Source organism: Peromyscus maniculatus, chromosome 23 (assembly GCF_049852395.1).
Source record: "Peromyscus maniculatus bairdii isolate BWxNUB_F1_BW_parent chromosome 23, HU_Pman_BW_mat_3.1, whole genome shotgun sequence".
NCBI lineage: Eukaryota > Metazoa > Chordata > Mammalia > Rodentia > Cricetidae > Peromyscus > Peromyscus maniculatus.
The window spans coordinates 62,277,508-62,296,799 of NC_134874.1; the positions used below are offsets into that span (position 1 = coordinate 62,277,508).

The 19,292-nt window shown below is 39.5% G+C and overlaps 1 long non-coding RNA gene across 1 annotated transcript; it reads right to left on the minus strand.

The window, feature by feature from the left end:
- Positions 1–346: 346 nt before the first annotated feature.
- LOC143270561 (uncharacterized) lies at positions 347–13,867 on the minus strand. The gene is made up of 2 exons (XR_013047757.1): positions 13,777–13,867; positions 347–606 (listed from the first exon to the last, which is right to left on the minus strand). It is a non-coding gene; the product is annotated as an uncharacterized LOC143270561 (long non-coding RNA).
- Between the last annotated feature and the right edge of the window lie 5,425 nt (positions 13,868–19,292).

The window sequence follows — 19,292 nt, forward strand, 5'->3', positions numbered from 1 at the left end:
GCGCACGCGTGCATGCAAAGGTGTAGACACATATATGTTTTTAAATGTATGAATGTGGGCACATATTTTTGTGTGTTGTATGGAAACAAGCATGTATGTATTTTGGCACAACACTGATGGTGCCTTCATCCTTTACGATGGGGTAGTAGCACTATTACTGTGGGGTGGGGCATGCTTGATCATGCTTCATTCTGTGCATGGAACTTCCATGCTTCTAGAGCACTGATGTTGTCTAAGATGTTACTAACAATGTGTAGATGTTTCAGCGTCTTTCTTAGATGGAGATCTACAATCGATGTCACATGTTAAGTCCCTCAGATACCATTTGACACCAAGCACAGATAAGTTTTCAGTTTCTCCTTTCTCCTCCACTGCTCTTTCAGATTACAATAAATTACCCCCATCAAAAAGTCTAACAATAGTTACTGGCCATCCAGAACTTGGTGAAGAGCAGGAAATTGTGGGTTCCCAGGATCCAATGATGTTGACAGGAAGACTTCCAGGTGGGGTGTTCCTAATGCAACTGCTGCCACAGGCATCCAGGCTGAGACAGCAAAGAGGCATCTCTGCTGGGCAACTGTGTAACGTCTCTTCTTCCAGATTCTGCTGTTGTAGACAGAAAAATTTTTTCAAGCTCTGTGATTAGATAGCTGGTTTAATTGAGGCCACCCTCCCTAAATCCTGTCTGGCTTTGAGGGTAGCACAATGCTAATACTTCATCTAGAAATCACAGGAAGAATTTCCCCACAGTTTTTCTTTTACAACTGAGATTTGATTGGTTGAGGACCAGTAGAAAAAGTTGTTAATTCAGTTTTGTTTTCTTTTTTTTTTTTCTTTGCATGCCACAATTCTTTTTTTTTTTTTTTTTTTGTGATATATATTTTTTATTTTACAATACCATTCAGTTCTACATATCAGCCATGGGTTCCCCTATTCTCCCCCCTCCCACACCCTCCCCTTACCCCCAGCCCACCCTCCATTCCCACCTCCTCCAGGACAAGTCCTCCCCCGAGGACTGTGATCAACTTGGTAGACTCAGTCCAGGGAGGTCCAGTCCCTTCTTCCCAGACTAAGCCAAGTGTCCCTGCATAAGTTCCTGGTTTCAAACAGCCAACTCATGGAATGAGCACAGGACTTGGTCCCACTGCCTAGATGCCTCTCAAACTGATCAAGCCAATCAACTGTCTCACCTATTCAGAGGGCCTGATCCAGCTGGGAGCCCCTCAGCCTTTGGTTCATAGTTCATGTGTTTCCATTCATTTGGCTATTTTTTTTTTCAATAATTGAGTAAAACTGAAATTGATTATATGCCACAGTCATCCTAGGGACCTCCATGCTATGTATATAGCCTCTATGGTTCTATGGGTTGTGGTCTGATTGTTCATTTTATATCTAGAATCCACCAATGAGTGAGTACATACCATAACTGTCTTTCTGGGTTTGGGTTACCTCACTCAGGATGATTTTTTCTAGTTCCATCCATTTGCCTGCAAATTTCATGCTTTCATTGTTTTTCTCTGCTGAGTAGTACTCCATTGTGTATATGTACCACATTTTTTTCATCCATTCTTCCGTTGATGGGCATCTAGGTTGTTTCCAGGTTCTGGCTATTACAAATAGTGCTGCTATGAACATAGCTGAGCATGTATCTTTATGGTATGTATCAGCATTCTTTGGGTATATGCCCAAGAGTGGGATGGCTGGGTCTTGAGGTAGTTCGATTCCTAATTTTCTGAGAAACCGCCATACTGATTTCCACAGTGGTTGTACAAGTTTACATTCCCACCAACAGTGGAGGAGTGTTCCCTTTGCTCCACATCCTCTCCAACATTGGTTGTCATTGGTGTTTTTGATCTTAGCCATTCTAACAGGTGTAAGGTGGTATCTCAGAGTCGTTTTGATTTGCATTTCTCTGATGATTAAGGATGTTGAGCATTTCTTTAAATGTCTTTCAGCCATTTGTAGTTCTTGTTTTGTGAATTCTCTGTTTAGCTCTTTAGCCCATTTTTTAATTGGACTGTTCAGTGCTTTGATGTCTAGTTTCTTGAGTTCTTTATATATTGTGGAGATCAATCCTCTGTCAGATGTGGGGTTGGTGAAGATCTTTTCCCAATCTGTTGGGTGTCTTTTTGTCTTATTGACTGTGTCTTTTGCCCTGCAAAAGTTTCTCAGTTTTGAGAGGTCCCATTTATTAATGGTTGTGCTCAGGGTTTGTGCTGTCGGTGTTTTATTTAGGAAATGGTCTCCAGTGCCAATGCGTTCAAGAGTGCTTCCTATCTTCTTTTCTATTAAGTTTAGTGTAACTGGATTTATGTTTAGGTCTTTGATCCACTTGGACTTGAGTTTTGTGCATGGTGACAGATATGGATCTATTTGTAATCTTTTACATATTGACATCCAGTTATGCCAGCACCATTTGTTGAAGATACTTTCTTTGTTCCATTGTATAGTTTTGGCTCCTTTGTCAAAAACCAGGTGTTCATATGTGCATGGATTAATGTCAGGGTCTTCAATTCGATTCCATTGGTCCGTATGTCGGTTTTTATACCAGTACCAAGCTGTTTTTATTACTATAGCTCTATAGTAGAGTTTGAGGTCCGGGATGGTGATGCCTCCAAGGGTTGCTTTATCGTATAGGATTCTTTTAGCTATCCTGGGTCTTTTGTTTTTCCATATAAAGTTGAGTATTTTTCTTTCCAAGTCTGTGAAGAATTGTGTTGGGATTTTGATGGGGATTGCATTGAATCTGTAGATTGCTTTTGGTAAGATTGCCATTTTTACTATGTTAATCCTGCCTATCCATGAGCATGGGAGATCCTTCCATTTTCTGATATCTTCTTCAATTTCTTTCTTTAGAGATTTAAAGTTCTTATCAAAAAGGTCTTTCACTTGTTTAGTTAGTGTTATCCCAAGGTATTTTATATTATTTGTGGCTATTGTAAAGGGTGATGTTTCTCTGACTTCTTTCTCAGCCCTTTTATCATTTGTGTATAGGAGGGCTACTGATTTTTTTGAGTTGATCTTGTATCCTGCCACTTTACTGAAGGAGTTTATCAGCTGTAGAAGTTCCCTGGTAGAGTTTTTGGGGTCACTTATGTATACTATCATATCATCTGCAAATAGTGAAAGTTTGACTTCTTCCTTGCCTATTTGTATCCCTTTGATCTCCTTTTGTTGTCTTATTGCTCTAGCTAGAACTTCTAGTACTATATTGAATAAATATGGGGAGAGTGGACAGCCTTGTCTTGTTCCTGAATTTAGTGGTATCGCTTTGAGTTTCTCTCCATTTAATTTGATGTTTGCTGTTGGCTTGCTATAAATTGCTTTTATTATGTTTAGAAATGTTCCTTGTATTCCTATTCTTTCTAAGACCTTTATCATGAAGGGGTGTTGGATTTTGTCAAAGGCTTTTTCAGCATCTAGGGAGATGATCATGTGGTTTTTTTCTTTCAGTTTGTTTATATGGTGTATTACGTTGACTGATTTCCGTATGTTGAACCATCCTTGCATCCCTGGGATGAATCCTACTTGGTCGTGATGGATGATTGTTTTGATGTATTCTTGGATTCGGTTTGCCAATATTTTGTTGAGTATTTTTGCATCAATGTTCATGAGGGAGATTGGTCTGTAGTTCTCTTTCTTTGTTGCATCTTTGTGTGGTTTGGGTATCAGGGTAATTGTAGCCTCATAAAAAGAGTTTGGTAGTGTTCCTTCTGTTTCTATTGTGTGGAACACTTTGAAGAGGATTGGTATTAGTTCTTCTTTGAAAGTCTGGTAGAATTCTGCACTAAAACCATCTGGTCCTGGGCTTTTTTTAGTTGGGAGACTTTTGATGACTGTTTCTATTTCTTTAGGGGTTATTGGTCTATTTAAATGGTTTATCTGGTCTTGATTTAATTTTGGTATTTGGTATTTATCCAGAAAATTGTCCATTTCTTCCTGGTTTTCCATTTTTGTGGAGTACAGGTTTTTGAAGTATGATCTGATGATTCTCTGGATTTCCTCATTGTCTGTTGTTATGTCTCCCTTTTCATTTCTGATTTTGTGAATTTGGGTGTTCTCTCTTTGCTTTTTGATTAATTTGGCTAGTGGTTTGTCTATCTTGTTGATTTTTTCAAAGAACCAACTCTTTGTTTCATTGATTTTTTGTATTGTTCTCTTGTTTTCTATTTCGTTGATTTCAGCCCTCAATTTGATTATTTCCTGGCGTCTATTTCTCCTGGGTGAGTTTGTTTCTTTTTGTTCTAGAGCTTTCAGTTGTGCTGTTAATTCATTGGTATGGGATTGCTCCATCTTCTTTATGTGTGCATTTAGAGCTATGAATTTTCCTCTTAGCACTGCTTTCATAGTGTCCCATAAGTTTGGGTATGTTGTACTTTCATTTTCATTGAATTCTAGGAACTCTTTAATTTCTGTCTTTATTTCTTCCTTGACCCATTGATGTTTCAGGTGGGTATTATTCAGTTTCCATGAGTTTGTGGGTTTTCTATAATTTTTGTTGTTATTGAGTTCTAACTTTAAGGCTTGGTGGTCTGATAAAATACAGGAGGTTATTCCAATTTTTTTGTATCTGTTGAGATTTGTTTTGTGTCCAAGCATGTGGTCAATTTTTGAGAAGGTTCCATGGGGTGCTGAGAAGAAGGTATATTCTTTTGTGTTAGGATGGAATATTCTGTAGATATCTGTTAGGTCCATTTGAGTCATAACATCTGTTAGGTCCTTTATTTCTTTGTTAAGTTTCAGTCTGGTAGATCTATCTTTTGGTGAGAGTGGTGTGTTAAAGTCTCCCACTACTAATGTGTGGGGTTTGATGTGCGTTTTAAACTTTAGTAGTGTTTCTTTTATGAATGTGGGTGCTTTTGTATTTGGAGCATAAATGTTTAGAATCGAGACTTCATCTTGGTGGATTTTTCCTGTGATGAATATGTAATGTCCATCCTGGTCTCTTTTGATTGATTTTAGTTTGAAGTCTATTTTATTAGATATTAGGATAGCTACACCAGCTTGTTTCTTAGGTCCATTTGCTTGGAAAACTTTTTCCCAGCCCTTTACTCGGAGGTAGTGTCTGTCTTTGGAGTTAAGGTGTGTTTCTTGTATGCAGCATATGGATGGGTCCTGTTTTCTAATCCATTCTGTTAGCCTGTGTCTTTTTATAGGTGAGTTGAGACCATTGATATTGATGGATATTAATGACCAGTGATTGTTAATTCCTGTTATTTTTTTGGTTGTGTTGTGTTGTCCTTCTGTGGTGTATGTTGGTGTAGGATTATCTATTGCTTGATTTTTCATGGATGTGTTTAGCTTCTTTGGGTTGAATTTTCCCTTCTAGTGCTTTCTGTAGGGCTGGGTTTGTGGACAGGTATTGATTAAATCTGGTTTTATCCTGGAATATTTTGTTTACTCCGCCTATGGTGATTAAGAGTTTTGCATGCCACAATTCTTAAGTGTAGGTTTCCATCTACAGTAAGATAGGGGAATGGAACGCTGTGATACCTTGACTAACTCCTCAGAGAGCTAAGATGCCTCCTTCCCAATACCCTTCAAATGTTGCCTTAGGGCAAGAAAAAAGCATCCATGGTAAAGAAGTGTAGCAGAGTCTTTTGCTGTTGTTCCCTTTGTGGGAGGGGCCAAGTAGGCACAGAGTCAAATCACACAGACTCAGGGAGAATGTGGAAACAACAAGCTCAGTTTATTCAGTTAGAGGCAAGCCTTATATACCATCCACCCCTCCATGGGGGCGGGAGGTCTGATGAATATGCATGAACTGGTGTGACATGGATGTCTCTCATTGGTCCAGGTCATTTGCAGATCATGTTTCAGCTGCTGTTGCTAAGACCATTAGGCAGACCCAGGCTGCCTCTCAGAAAGTATCTTTTTCAATTGTTTGGGGCAGCTGGCCCTCAAGTCTGTTAAGGATGAGTCATCCCACAAAGAAGAATAAAAAGGGAAACCAATAATGAGGACCCTGAGTTAGAAGGATTGCTGGAAATCTGAGACCAGCCTTGAGGGATAAACTTTCAGGGAAGGAGAGAGGCATGAAGGCAAGGGACACTAAGAGATTGGGAAGCGGTATGCCCAGAGTGGGATATGTCCATTGTGTTCTACTACTAATCTCCACTTGTGTTTGTTAGAAAAGGTGACAACAGTTGAGGCAGAGTCAGCACCTGACCCAGGACTCCACTTTCCAAATGGGACAGGATGGACTGCTGTTACACTGCTATCCAGTGAGTGACAGCTTCAGAAGTCATCAACTACCATGATGAGAAGAGGTAGGGCAAGCCTCATGGCTTTCTGCTTTCTGGTCAATCCCACTTCAAGGTGTGTTTAATGATGGTGAAGGGACAGGCTGGAGGGCAAAATTTCAAACAGCTCTGTTCCCCAAACCCAGGTACTGCAGATGGCACAATAAAAGCTTCATAAAGAGAGACTCTTGATGATAAACTGAGTCTCAGAAATGATAGACCAGTATTTGAACCATATACATACGGACTGAGTCTGACCCTTCCCCAATGACCTTCCTCTTCTCAGCAGTGAGCTTCTGTAGTAGGACAGGACAATTGGGTGGGAAGTTGTCCCCAAGCAATGATGATAAATGTAGCCTTCGTACACCTCCCCTAATTACCAGTCCAAAGACATCTGCATAGCTTGACCACTTTTGTGCTTCACTGAGCAGAGTGTGGCCTGGCCTCTGTGACACTACACAAGGAATCATTGTCATGGTTACATGTGTGCCCTTGACAGCTCACTCTATTAAAGTGGGCTATGATTCACAACAATAATAACATGCGCAGGAATCAATCTGGTAAATCAGTGCAGACATTCTTTGTGGGAAGACCTGATCTCACATCAGTGAGTAGACATGACAAGGAGCTTTCTTGAAAGGGATCACAAAGGAATGGTTCATTGTTCCAGGGGTTCAAGGTAGAAGACAAATGACATTTTGAGAAGTGTTTCCATAGCAAGAACAAGAGGAATACCCTCATAGTGCATGCCATGAATGACATACAGGAGAGGACACCATGCCCACACTGCATAAGAGGCCCAATGAAGATCTGTACAACCCACATGTGCCTATCAAGGCAGCCTCTAGATCAATAGAGGACCAGCCTCTGCTGTTAAATTAACTGACTGTGATATGCCTTCATGGGAGCAGACCACAGAAGGAAGGAAAGGCAGCAGAGACCTTGTTAGGACTCTCTTTTGTTATCTTTACTGAGAAGCAACAATTTTGCACATGGTGGCCACAGTCACCAATGCAACAGCAAGGACTCTCCCAAGCACCACCGTCTCCTCCCTACTTCACCTTTCTATTTGTGTAATATGTAGTTTATTTCATCTGGAGTCTGCGCTGTGAGTTGGTGTCTGTGCCCATTTCCCTTGAAAGAGCCAATGTTCCTCAGAATATACTTGAGATGCAAGAGAAGCACAATAAATACAGTCTTCTATCAATATCCACATGTTATTTTATACAGAAAGCCTGAACATAATCCAAGGCTAATTACAAATACAAAATAGCTTCAGTCAAACCTCCATTCAAAAGTATCCCCCACATCAACCCTAAGAGAAACAGGTACCAACAGTCCAAGAATATCAATGTAACCAGGCTTAACTTTAACACAAAAGCTGACTGGATACAGACACACCCTGAAAGTACCCCAGGCCAACATGCCCCCTGAAAAAACCCTTGCTAAACACCTAAAGTGAAAGTAGACCAGGATTAAACACTGAACTATGATGTCAAGAGAGAAGTATTCCAAGGCCTAAGGATGAACTTGATGAAGACCAAGAATAACGCCTACATTAGCAATGGCTTCCCTCACCCAGAAAGGCCAGGGACCAATCCTAGGAATGAAAAAGCCAAATCATGACCTAAAAGAGGCCTTCACCAAAACCTGAAGCTGAATAAGCTCTGGCCCAGAGGAAAACAGAGGTATTCCTGGGCAAGTCCATTAAATGGAAGAGCCAAGGGCAAAGGAGAAGAAGGAAAATTAACAAACTGAAATGAAACAAAAAGAAAAGAAAAGACTGCCCATGCCTAACCTTGACCATGAAGAAGGCTGGCCCCAACCAAGAGGGAGGTGAGTCCTACGCTATCCCTCAGAAGAAAAAGACCTGGCTCAAAGAAAGAAAAGGAGAGTATCTATGCCCCAACTTTACCTGGACTGAAGCCAGGGCCCTCACCAAGATGAGAATTTGCCTCAGCACACCTCTGACCCTGAAGAAGATTGGGACAACATAAGAAAGGACATGGGCCCAGACCAATCCCTCAAATGAAAGAGGCCAGGGGCAAAGCAGGAAAAGGAGAACACAGGAGCCTAACACTTTTCCTGACAAAAGCCTGAACCAAAATAGGGAGAGAAGAAGACCTGGGACACTCTCCAAATGAAGAAGGAGGTCTGGGGCAAATATTGACTGGGGAAGAATTTAGAGCTCATACAAAACTCAGAACAAACTAAAGTGGAAATGTTACAGGCCAACCATAGACCTTGCTGAAGATAAACCACAAACTCTAAAATCAAGAGAGCTCCTGCCAACCCAATGAGAGATACGTGGTCAGACTTAATGTTGACCCTAGAAAGTGCAGTGTGAAGAGACAATTTAAATGAAGCCTGCTCCAACCACAATGAACTCTTCCTAGGCCAAACCCTGATATCAAGTAGCCAAGGACCAAGCCCTGTGTGAAAGGAGTCCAGGCAATCCAAGAGAAGAAACATCCTGACCATAAACTGCTATCAGTTGAGACTTGCAGCCTACTGAGCAAGAATTAAACTCAGAAGCCCTGAACTTTAAGGATGTGTGGGCAGAATATTCTCTTCTTCATCCAACACCCTAACCAAAAGGGAGCCAGAAACACCTTGTCAGTTGAGCCAATGGCTCCCTAACAGATGAAAGCAAATGGACATCAGTAACACATGTGGTAGTTAGAGGAAACCTTGAGGCAGTCTGATCCTAGACCTCAATTTCACTTGATGTTTTACAGTCAATCAAGGCCTCAAAAAAGACACACAGAAGAATGTTTATTGAAGATCTTAGACTCACAGACTTCATGTACAGATATGTTGCCATCCTGAGAACCAACTATGTGGATCACATACATTCCATTTACAACACTTATCATCCTCAGTACATGAAAGCCAGGATGTGCCACTCACCATGATCCAAGCTCTCATCTGAGTAACCAATGAATATGGACATAGCATAATACAAATGGTGTTATAGTGCATGCTGTTGTGGTCTGATAAAACTCCAAATCTTGACTTCAGCTGATATTTTTAGGAACAAACACGTCTCAAAAGTAATTTTCTACCAAGAACCTTGGACTAACCCAAAATCTGCTTCAATGATTCTTTTCTACTTCTTTTAACAGAAACATGGTCCATAATGTTCCTCTTTTCTGACATGATTTCAGAGAGTTGCACTTAATATAAAATATTTTATCAATTGTAGAAATGATTTCTCAAAGAAGGATCCCATTGTATTTTTTTAAACTCCCGGGATGATGTGTAATGCCAATCACCAATGCATTAACAAATACAGACTTTTCTCACATTTTGTCAGAGTTCCTCCCATATGTAATTTTTCTTATTCTGACTTTTCTTGGTTGACATTCTGGAGTGACCCACCTCATCCTAACTTCTCAACTGCAGTCACTTCTATATTTCATTTCATCAACTTGCTGCATCTCCTCCTTTCTTAAAGAATTCCAGACTAGCCGGGCGTTGGTGGCGCACGCCTTTAATCCCAGCACTCGGGAGGCAGAGCCAGGCGGATCTCTGTGAGTTCGAGGCCAGCCTGGGCTACCAAGTGAGCTCCAGGAAAGGCGCAAAGCTACACAGAGAAACCCTGTCTCGAAAAACCAAAAAAAAAAAAAAAAAAAAAAAAAAAAAAAAAAAAAAAAGAATTCCAGACTAATCATTGATTAGGGTGTCCTCATGCCGGTGACCTCAATGCTAGTAACCCCCCTACTAAGTCTGTTGTCTTTATAAAAATAACATCCCCCAAAGACAATCAGTCCAACATATTCTAGGAAAGTATGAAATGGCATCATACATTGGTAGTCTTAAGTCCCCCATTTCCCTCTGACTTTTCTCTAAAGTATGTCCTTAAAAGTCAGGTGATGGGGATTTAGCTCAGTGGTAGAGTGCTTGTCTAGCAAGCACAAGTTCTTAGGCTTGGCCCTCAGCTCTAAAAAAAAAGTGGTCTAAATTTTATCTTCAGAGTGTCTAGCCTTTCGCATATTCCTGACCCAGAGACTCTTGCCTCTCCATTACAATAATCCATATCAACCTGTTGTGTTACAACCTTTCTGTATCATATGCTGTAGGCAGGATTCCTTGTTCCTTTTCTAGAGTTCTATACAAAACCTGGAGCATTCATTTAGAAAGATTTTGGGAAGTCTAGAATGCCAGGGCTCCCTGGATGACCAGTGTCTGTCCCACCTCACCTCATATATCAGCCTAAAGTAAAAGTGAGACCACTGAGAGATAATTGGAATGGAACTAAATTTGAGGGCTATTTCAGGGAACCAGAAGTGCTAGAATTGTTCAGATTCAAAAGGATACAGATGATGAAAGAAAAAAATCCAGAGTTCTTCACCCATAACTAGTTCTCTGACAAATATGGAGGAAAAAGGACAAATGTTATGACTCTATTTTGCCTTCAGTGGACACAATATCCACTGTATTGTATAGCCTGAAAAACTGTATATACTCTATTTCTTTCTTTCTTTCTTTCTTTCTTTCTTTCTTTCTTTCTTTCTTTCTTTCTTTCTTTCTTTCCTTCCTTCCTTCTTTCTTTCTATTTATCTTTCCATCAGCTATCTATCCATCAATCCATCTATCCATCTATCTCCATCCATCCATCCATCCATCCATCCATCCATCCATCCATCCATCCATCTTTTCCCACTACTACTCTTACTCTTCTATTTCTCCTTCTTCTTGCTCTTCCCTTATTCATCCAGGATATTATAATCATTTTTGCCTCCCTAAGTTTTTACAGGGCCTTATAAAATGCTAGTTACATTATAACAAATAAAAACTTTTCTCTGTGGGTTTTATTCTCCATATTGTCCCACCCAAACTCTTTCTAATACATATCCTCCCCTGCACCTGCTGAAATGTGACATTCCTTAGATCTCTGACACTGTGACACTAAAAATCATTTGTGTAAAAGTGTTTGTTAAAAAATGCAACTGTGCTTAAAACCAGCTAAAAACCTACATCTAAAAACTTGATACTTTAATAACTTGTAAACACATCATCTTAGTTTGTTTTTTATGACAAATATAATTTAGATATAATGAATTCAATGAGTTATATATTCAGTGTTTATTAGTTATCTGCCATGAAGTTCATAAAAAAGTTTTCTCACTAAATAAATTTTTGTCAAGAGGTAAAATCCATAGAGTTTTCTAAATGGAAATAGAAAGATGTACACAAAGCCAGGAAACAGAGTTAATCATAAGTCAGAAGTTTTATGGAAGATAAAACAAATCAAGATCATATATGAAACTACTATATTCATTAAAATTCCTTAGGCCAAAATTCATTACACTTATATATAATTAGGATGTAATTCTCTCTTTGGAATAAAGGTGATAGAAGTTGTCACATAGTTCAACCTTTTTTACAAAAAAAAAAAGAAAGAAAATCAATGCTAGAACTTGCATTTGAGAGCCTTAAAATGGCCTACAAAAAGAGACTGTGTTACTCAGGGAGTATTCTGTCTCTCAACTGCTTGAATTACAAAAGACTTTCAAAAGGTCAGTGGAACATCCTGCCAAAGCTTGGCTCATGGGATTGTAGGCTATGAGAAAACATGAGATCAATCTGAGTGCTGTAGAAGTAGGAAAGTAAGTCATGTACTTACTTACACCTCCTTGAAATACAGGCTATCTAATCTAATGAAATTTGAGAGAGATTATTCCTGATGGACTGGCTCACAGGAAGCATTGGGGATGCTTGGTTATCACAGGCAGAGGTCTCACGCAGACTGGAAGATGATGGAGGAAGGATGGGGTTTTGCTGATAAAATACATGTGAAAGAAGCAGTGCTTTACGGCCAATTCACTGGGCATGATGGAGCACTGGGCTGTGCTTACAGAAGAGGTCAAACATAAAATGGTTGATTCACCAGGGACTTCTGGACTGGTGTTTATAATTAGTGCCTTTGCAGAGCTCCATGGGAGAATGTGAACTTATAGAAACAACTAACATCTTAAGGAAAAGGTGAAGTGTTGTGTAACAGTTTTCCTTTTTATGACATGAAATACTTTTATATTATTTTTGAGATTATAATTACATTATTTTCTCCTCTCTTTCATCCTTCAAACCCTCCCAATACTCTTCCTTGCTCCATTTCTAATTAATGACCTCTATTTTCATTAATTGTTGCTACATGATTATACATATATATGTACATGAAGATATATATATATATAGTTATAGTTATAGTTATAGGTATAGGTATAGTTATATATATAGTTATATATAGTTATATTTCCTAAATGAAACCAATCATTATGTATAGCTAGCATATATGTTTTCAGGAATGACCATTTGATATTGAGTATCCAACTGGTGTGCTCTTTCCTGGGCAGGACTATTCCCTTAAGTCCCAGAAAGTTCTATGAAAAAAGAGAAGAGGTTCATAATATCCAGCAATTAAACCATGGCTGGGAAAGCTGAAACTTACAGGATTAACAAGGCCCTTCCATTTCCAAGGTTAAATGGATGATAACTAAGGAGAACTGAAGAAATGAGACCCTCTGTCCCATTCAGCTGCAAACAAGTCAAGCAGACACATTCAGAGTTCTAGTCCTCATGAGTCACCCATTCTAATGAGAGCCTTGGTGATGTCACACATTAGAGTTATTCATATTCCTATAAGTAATACCATATATATACTCCTGTATTAACCTCAATAAACTCATTAATTTGAGGGAATAGGAATCACAGTCTTCCCTGGGAGGCAGACAGATAAAGAAATGGGAACTGATAAGTAACATAAAAGGCCAACTTCTAGCTTCCTTTTCATTTTCTGTACTGAGACAGAGGCTCAGTAGGCTTTGTCTTCCACCAGCAGGCTGCCTCTTCCAGCTGTCCGGTTCAAGACAGATAGGTGTGTTCACAGTCAGTCCTGAACATGGTCACCTGAAACTGCAGGTGATCACAGCGCTTGTGAGTAATCAATGGTTATGTCATGTCCAAAGGACAGCATGTCACAGCAGTTCCCTCATGCTCAGTCAGGACATTCAGGACCCACTTCCAGGATGTGTCCTATCCTAGGGGAAGTGGTTGATTTACAGGTCCCATTTAAAAATGAGCATTCATGGTCATTTCAATATTTTGAAGTTATGAGGCTGTGCATTTGCTGCTGCATACCACAGAAAGAGAACCTCTGGCCAAGACTGAGAGCTAAAGAGATCTATGTGTAAAAAAAAAAATATTTACAAAAGAGTTGCTACTACACTAAGTAACAATAGTAGCATCATCTAAAGGGCTATGACCTGTCAAGCCAATGTCTTTTGACCAGGTACAACTAGCAGGTACTAAATCCTTCCTATAGTGCAGGCCTCACCAGATCAGAAAGAAGTTAATTACACAGTAACACTGAAGCCAATATTACACCAGTGATTTTCTCATATTCTGTATGCTACCACTTAAATTATATTTTCTTATGCTGAAATAAAAAGTCTTAATTTCGTGAGATCCTATTTGTTGATTTTTGGTCTCATTTACTATTGGACAAGAGTCCTATTCAGAAAATTCTTACCTGTGCTTAGAAGTGGGAGTATTTTCTCTACTGTGTCTTTGGAATTTTCAGGGTATCTGGTCTATGGCACATTTGGTGCAGAGCTTGTGTATGGAAGAAAATAGAGAGCAGAGTTTCATTTTCTGCATGCTGAAAACAATTTTTCACAATCAGCATATCTGAGGCAGTATCTCACATGTCAACCAATATATGAACTACAAATATGGGTGCAAAGTTAAACTAGGTACACACAAGTACATTCTCCTTACCAAATGGACCACTTTGAGGTCACCAGTCATCAGTGTTTTTTTTTATATAGAGTGATATCCACAGCAGTAATATGAGGTCCAGCTCTGACCACTCAGAACAATGCATGGCAACCATTTCAATAGAATAAATTGTCAGCAGGATTTACAGCCTGGCTCAAATACTATAGACTCCGTGGTCATTTTCTTGGGCCCCAGACCCATTTGTCACATTAGTAAAATAACATTCAGATTGCCCCATAATTCCAGCTTTAAGTGTCTTTTAAATAATTACATTTTTCACCCAATGTAATTTTTTAAATGCTGCAAAGGAGGTGGAACAAGAACATATACGCCATGTTCATTGTAAATTAAAACATTCCAGGTACAGTAGACGCTGTAATGATGGTTATGAATGAAAATTTAACATTGACATGCCTGCTGTACCACTCCTGGGTGTGCACACTGATTGAAATGAATGACACTGAATCACTACATATGTAAGATGAGTTTGACTAAAGACAATACAATACACATAAATAATGCAAGATAATTCAAAATAAAAATTATAGAAAAAAGTTGCATTATTCTCAAGAAAATTGTTCCAACTATGTATCATCAAGTTTAGAAACAGACAACTCTTTAAAAACAATTAACACATATCTTCTCTCATAAATGTTATCTAGAAAAATAGGAAAAGGGGTTAAAAATTTTTGAGGAAGTATGAGGGGAAATATTTTAAATGGAGGGAGTATAACTGGGAAACAAGGTGGTGTACAGAAACAAATGACTAATTTTATATAATTAAAAAGGACAGAATAATAAGATTGATTTTAGAAGTAACAAAACAGAAAAAGAATTACTTATTTGCACAAGGGCTCATATATTTTTATACAACTAAACATAAGGACTACATTTTTTCTATCTTTCAAACTTCTCTTAAGGTTTTTGAATGATGGGGCTAGAGTTGGCCTAACAGAAAAATGCACACTGTACTCTTTCAAAGGACTTGAGTTCAGTTCCCATCACCCATCACAGTGACCCAAAGTCAAACACCAATATCTCTAGCTCTGGGGAATCTGGAGCCTCTCCTCATCTCTGTGGGAACTGCACTCATGTGTATATACTTACATGTCTAAACACATATGTGCAATTTTCAAATCATTGTTTCATAATTTCTCGGTTTATTTTATGGACCCACGGAGGCAGAGAGGCTTGCACCCATAAAGTACATGATGTCAGTTCATTCTCCTACTCTCAGTTGTAAGAAAAAAGGATTGTGACCAAACGGAATGTAAGGACTATAAGGTCATTCTGGAACCCAGAACCATAAGAAGATAATACCAGGGAAATATAAAATAATTGGATCATGCAAGACACCTGAGTTGTACAGATTTGATGCAAATAAATCTCATAAAAGGAAAAGGCAGAATTCTTTAAAATGCCCTAGTACCCATGCTGCTACCAAAGTAAACTGCTGAACAGTAAGTTTTACTAGGGAAAGTATCTATTCTGAATAACACAAATATAATATACATGTGTGGGGTGAAAAGGGATCAATTTTCCAGGTAGACAGAACACTCCACTTGAAAAGTATTTAGGGCTGGAGAGATGGCTCAGCCGTTAAAAGCTAGGCTTACAACCAAAATATAAGAAAAGTATTTAACTACGAATCCTCCAACCTGGATGAGAAAGTGGATGGAAATGACAAATCCACAATTAAAGTTGGAGATGGGAGTAGATAAAACAAAACGAGGGGAAGTCCAACAGCTTCACTTGCAAATTTTTGTTGTGTAGCGGGTGTTGGTCGGGTTCAAGGCCCCTAGCTTTGGTACACCATCAATACTACACCTACATGATACACAGCAGCTCCCAATGCTACTAATGATGGAGAGATGATGGAGAGGTGATAGAGAGTTGGGAAAGACTGGGGCTGGGGTAGTAAAGTGCTTTACTGTTTTCTTCTTCTCTTTTGTTATTATTGTTTATTTTTATCTTATTTTTATTCCTATTTTGTTTGCCTTTGTGGCAGGACTCTACAAGATGTAGGGGCAGATATGGAGGGTCTGGGAGAGGAGTGGGATTAGAGTGTATGGTATGAAATTCCCAAAGAATCAATAAAAATTCAATGCATACATAAAAAATCAACTTTCACTTTCTACCATTTTTTTTTTTTTTTTTGGTTTTTCGAGACAGGGTTTCTCTGCGTAGCTTTGCGCCTTTCCTGGAGCTCACTTGGTAGCCCAGGCTGGCCTCGAACTCACAGAGATCCGCCTGCCTCTGCCTCCCGAGTGCTGGGATTAAAGGCGCCATTTGTTTATATGAACTAAACAATAAGAAGTTGTCAAATGAATGAGGTTTTAAACTTTTAAAAAACATGAACATATTGAATAATTCAGTGCAATTTTGACATAGGGACAGAAGTTCCTATATAACAAGGCTTCAAGATGTTGTATTTGGAATAGAAAATTCCATTTAACTCCTGATATATCCATATGACAAGATTTGGTAATAAGAAAATTTTAAATTATAACCAAATTAAGTTCTTTTACTGTAAAAAGAGAAAAGAAAGAATGAAAAGCAGAGAAAGTCATTAAGGACAAGGAGAACATGAACACTGCTGTCAATCAATTTCACCTGACAGACATTTACAGAACACCTCCTCAAATGACAGCTTAAGACAGCATTTCCAGAACACACAAGTCACTTTTCAACATACTCCATGTTACAAGCTACTAAACAGGTTTAAATAAACATAAAAGACCTGATATGAAGTGATGTGTGCAAGCTGACTACAGCAAAATTAAAACACAAGTTAATAACAGAATAGTATCTTTATAATCCCCAATAAATGAAAATTAAATATTTCATTCTTAAAATAATAAATAGATTAAAAGAGAAAGTCACAGTGAAAACAAAATATCGAAGTAGAAATAAAATATAACAAAATTTCTGGAATAAGCTAAACCATGATTAGAAAAAACTAAAACATTAAATGACTTTATATGAAAGTGAATACATTTGGATTTTGTTCGTATGTTCTACAATAAGATGTTACTCTGTAGCAGTGTATCCAGTGCTACGTGTGTAACCCACACTGTTCTCAAACTCATGGAATCCTGATTCCCAAGGGCTTGGATTATAAATATGAAATACTTAACACCTGACTTAAGTAGATTTGTAATCTATGACATAAATTTTATATAAATACTAAAAACAAAGTGATTAAGAAGCCTCTAGTCAATTTTTTAAAATTCAATCAATTGAAAATAAACATGACAAGAGGTAAGAAAAAGACGTATATCTATACAACACCGATAAATCTCTAGGCACACTAGCAAAGAAAAATGAGATTATTAAAGTTACTCACATAATGAATGAGAAAGGGGATATTGCAGATCCCACAGGAACTAAGATGAAGTAAAGAAATACGGAAAACGTTAAGCCCATAATAATCTGGATGAGAGCCTACAATTTTTTCCAGAAGTGCATCCTGCCATCCTGGATCTTCACTGAGGGCATCTCAGCCTCATGAGAACTGGGCTGTGAGGAGTCTCCAGGCTCTGAGAAGACAGCCTCACTAGACCTGGTCTAAGAGGAGACTGCTGTCAAGAAGGCAGGTTTGTCTTCACCTCAGCCTCCCCAGAACCGGGTCTGTGAGAAAGTCCAGACTCTGAGGAGATCCTGAGCCTGACCACCCTGTCCTGGGACTGCCCTCACCAGATGAACTCCACAGAACCCCTCCACAACGGCTCAGCAGTTCCTCAGCCTTTCCTTAACCTCCTCATGTCTGAGCATGCTCATTGTCCCAGGCGGGAAGACCAAGGTGGAATGGAGGAGGTTTAGAGTCTCTGCCCGGATGATCATTGGGCCAGAGTGCTTAAGGGGCGGGCTTAAGACTCACGTGCCATTTATGATTGGATGTGTTTCATGTGGCTCTATTTGGAGGCTGACATTTTCTGTTGGGATGTGGCTTTGGTGGGAAAGGTCTGCAGTGTCTCAAAGGGACAGATATTGTGGAGCTTCTCAACACTGGGGTCTGCACATTGCAGACTTCCAGCTCAGCATAGGACAAGTGGATGCTCAGGCCTAGATAGTCTGCTCATAAGTTACAGAGGGAGGCCTTGTGGCCAGAGCTGCACACCTGCCATCCCATAGTTGTTGTTCTGTCTCACCCTGCCTCATCTTAGTGACCTAGCCTCACATCCTCTTAGCTTAGCAGAAAACCCATTTGGCCCTCTGGGAGGCCACCAGATAGCGCTGCTTTATTGCAAAAAGGAGAAAATTAAAATGACAACCAGATAGTCTCTTTCTCAGAATCACACAGCTGCTTATATGGGACAGAGACCCTAGTCAAGTCAATTCCACAGACAGCTAGATTAGAGTTGACTTCTATTCTGCAAAACTGGCTGTGTTTAGTTCCAGTGAGGAAGCGGTACCTAACAATGTTGATTTTGTATCAGGTCATCAGCTTGGCATTCCTGTGACTCAGCATGGACAAGGAGCTTGCATCAGCGGGACTGCACCCTTATCCTTCACCTGCCCACGTGGTTTGGTAAACATTCACTTGTAAAATAGCTTAGTGGCTCATGGCTGAGAAATGTCAAAAGCATATGTTTGAGTGATTTTATCATTTTTTAAGATAAAAACTGTGATGCAGAAGAGAAAAGAGGAAAACAGTTTGTGTCCAGGAAAACAGATTTTACTTTCGTCTTACTGTGAGGCTTCTCAAGTTGTGCCTCCTCTGTCTTCCATCATGGTCACTTTTGGTCCTGAAGGTTGTAATAATGATAATCTGTGCTGGTTACCAGCGCTGGTGACTGTGAGGAAAAGTCATGGCCATGACAAACCCCAGTATCATTATCAGAGCTTTATTAGGAGGAAGAGGGTTAGGGGGGAACAAGAGAACCAGGCCTGGGGAAGGAGAAAGAGAGAAAGATGCTGGGGGGGGGGGTGGAGAGAGAGAACAGAACAGACCCAGATGAGGTGAGGTCTGTGTCCGGTTCTTTAAGGTGCAGATGAACTTACAGAGCTACACCATGGAAGCTAGTTTTCGTGAGGCATAAGTAATCACCAGCGCACACTGATGACTTAAGAGATAAGACCCCAGACCCCTTGTGTAGCTCCTGAACTGTGCATGTGTGATCATGCAGCTGGAGCCTGGCAAAATCCCAACAAAGGTGTTGTTGAATCAGTTGCCAAGATAGAGAAATGATTTGGGGCTGGGATAATTTTGAAAAGAGGCAGCAAGTTCCACCTTCATCAAAGTATGTCATCTAGAGTTTTGTTCGT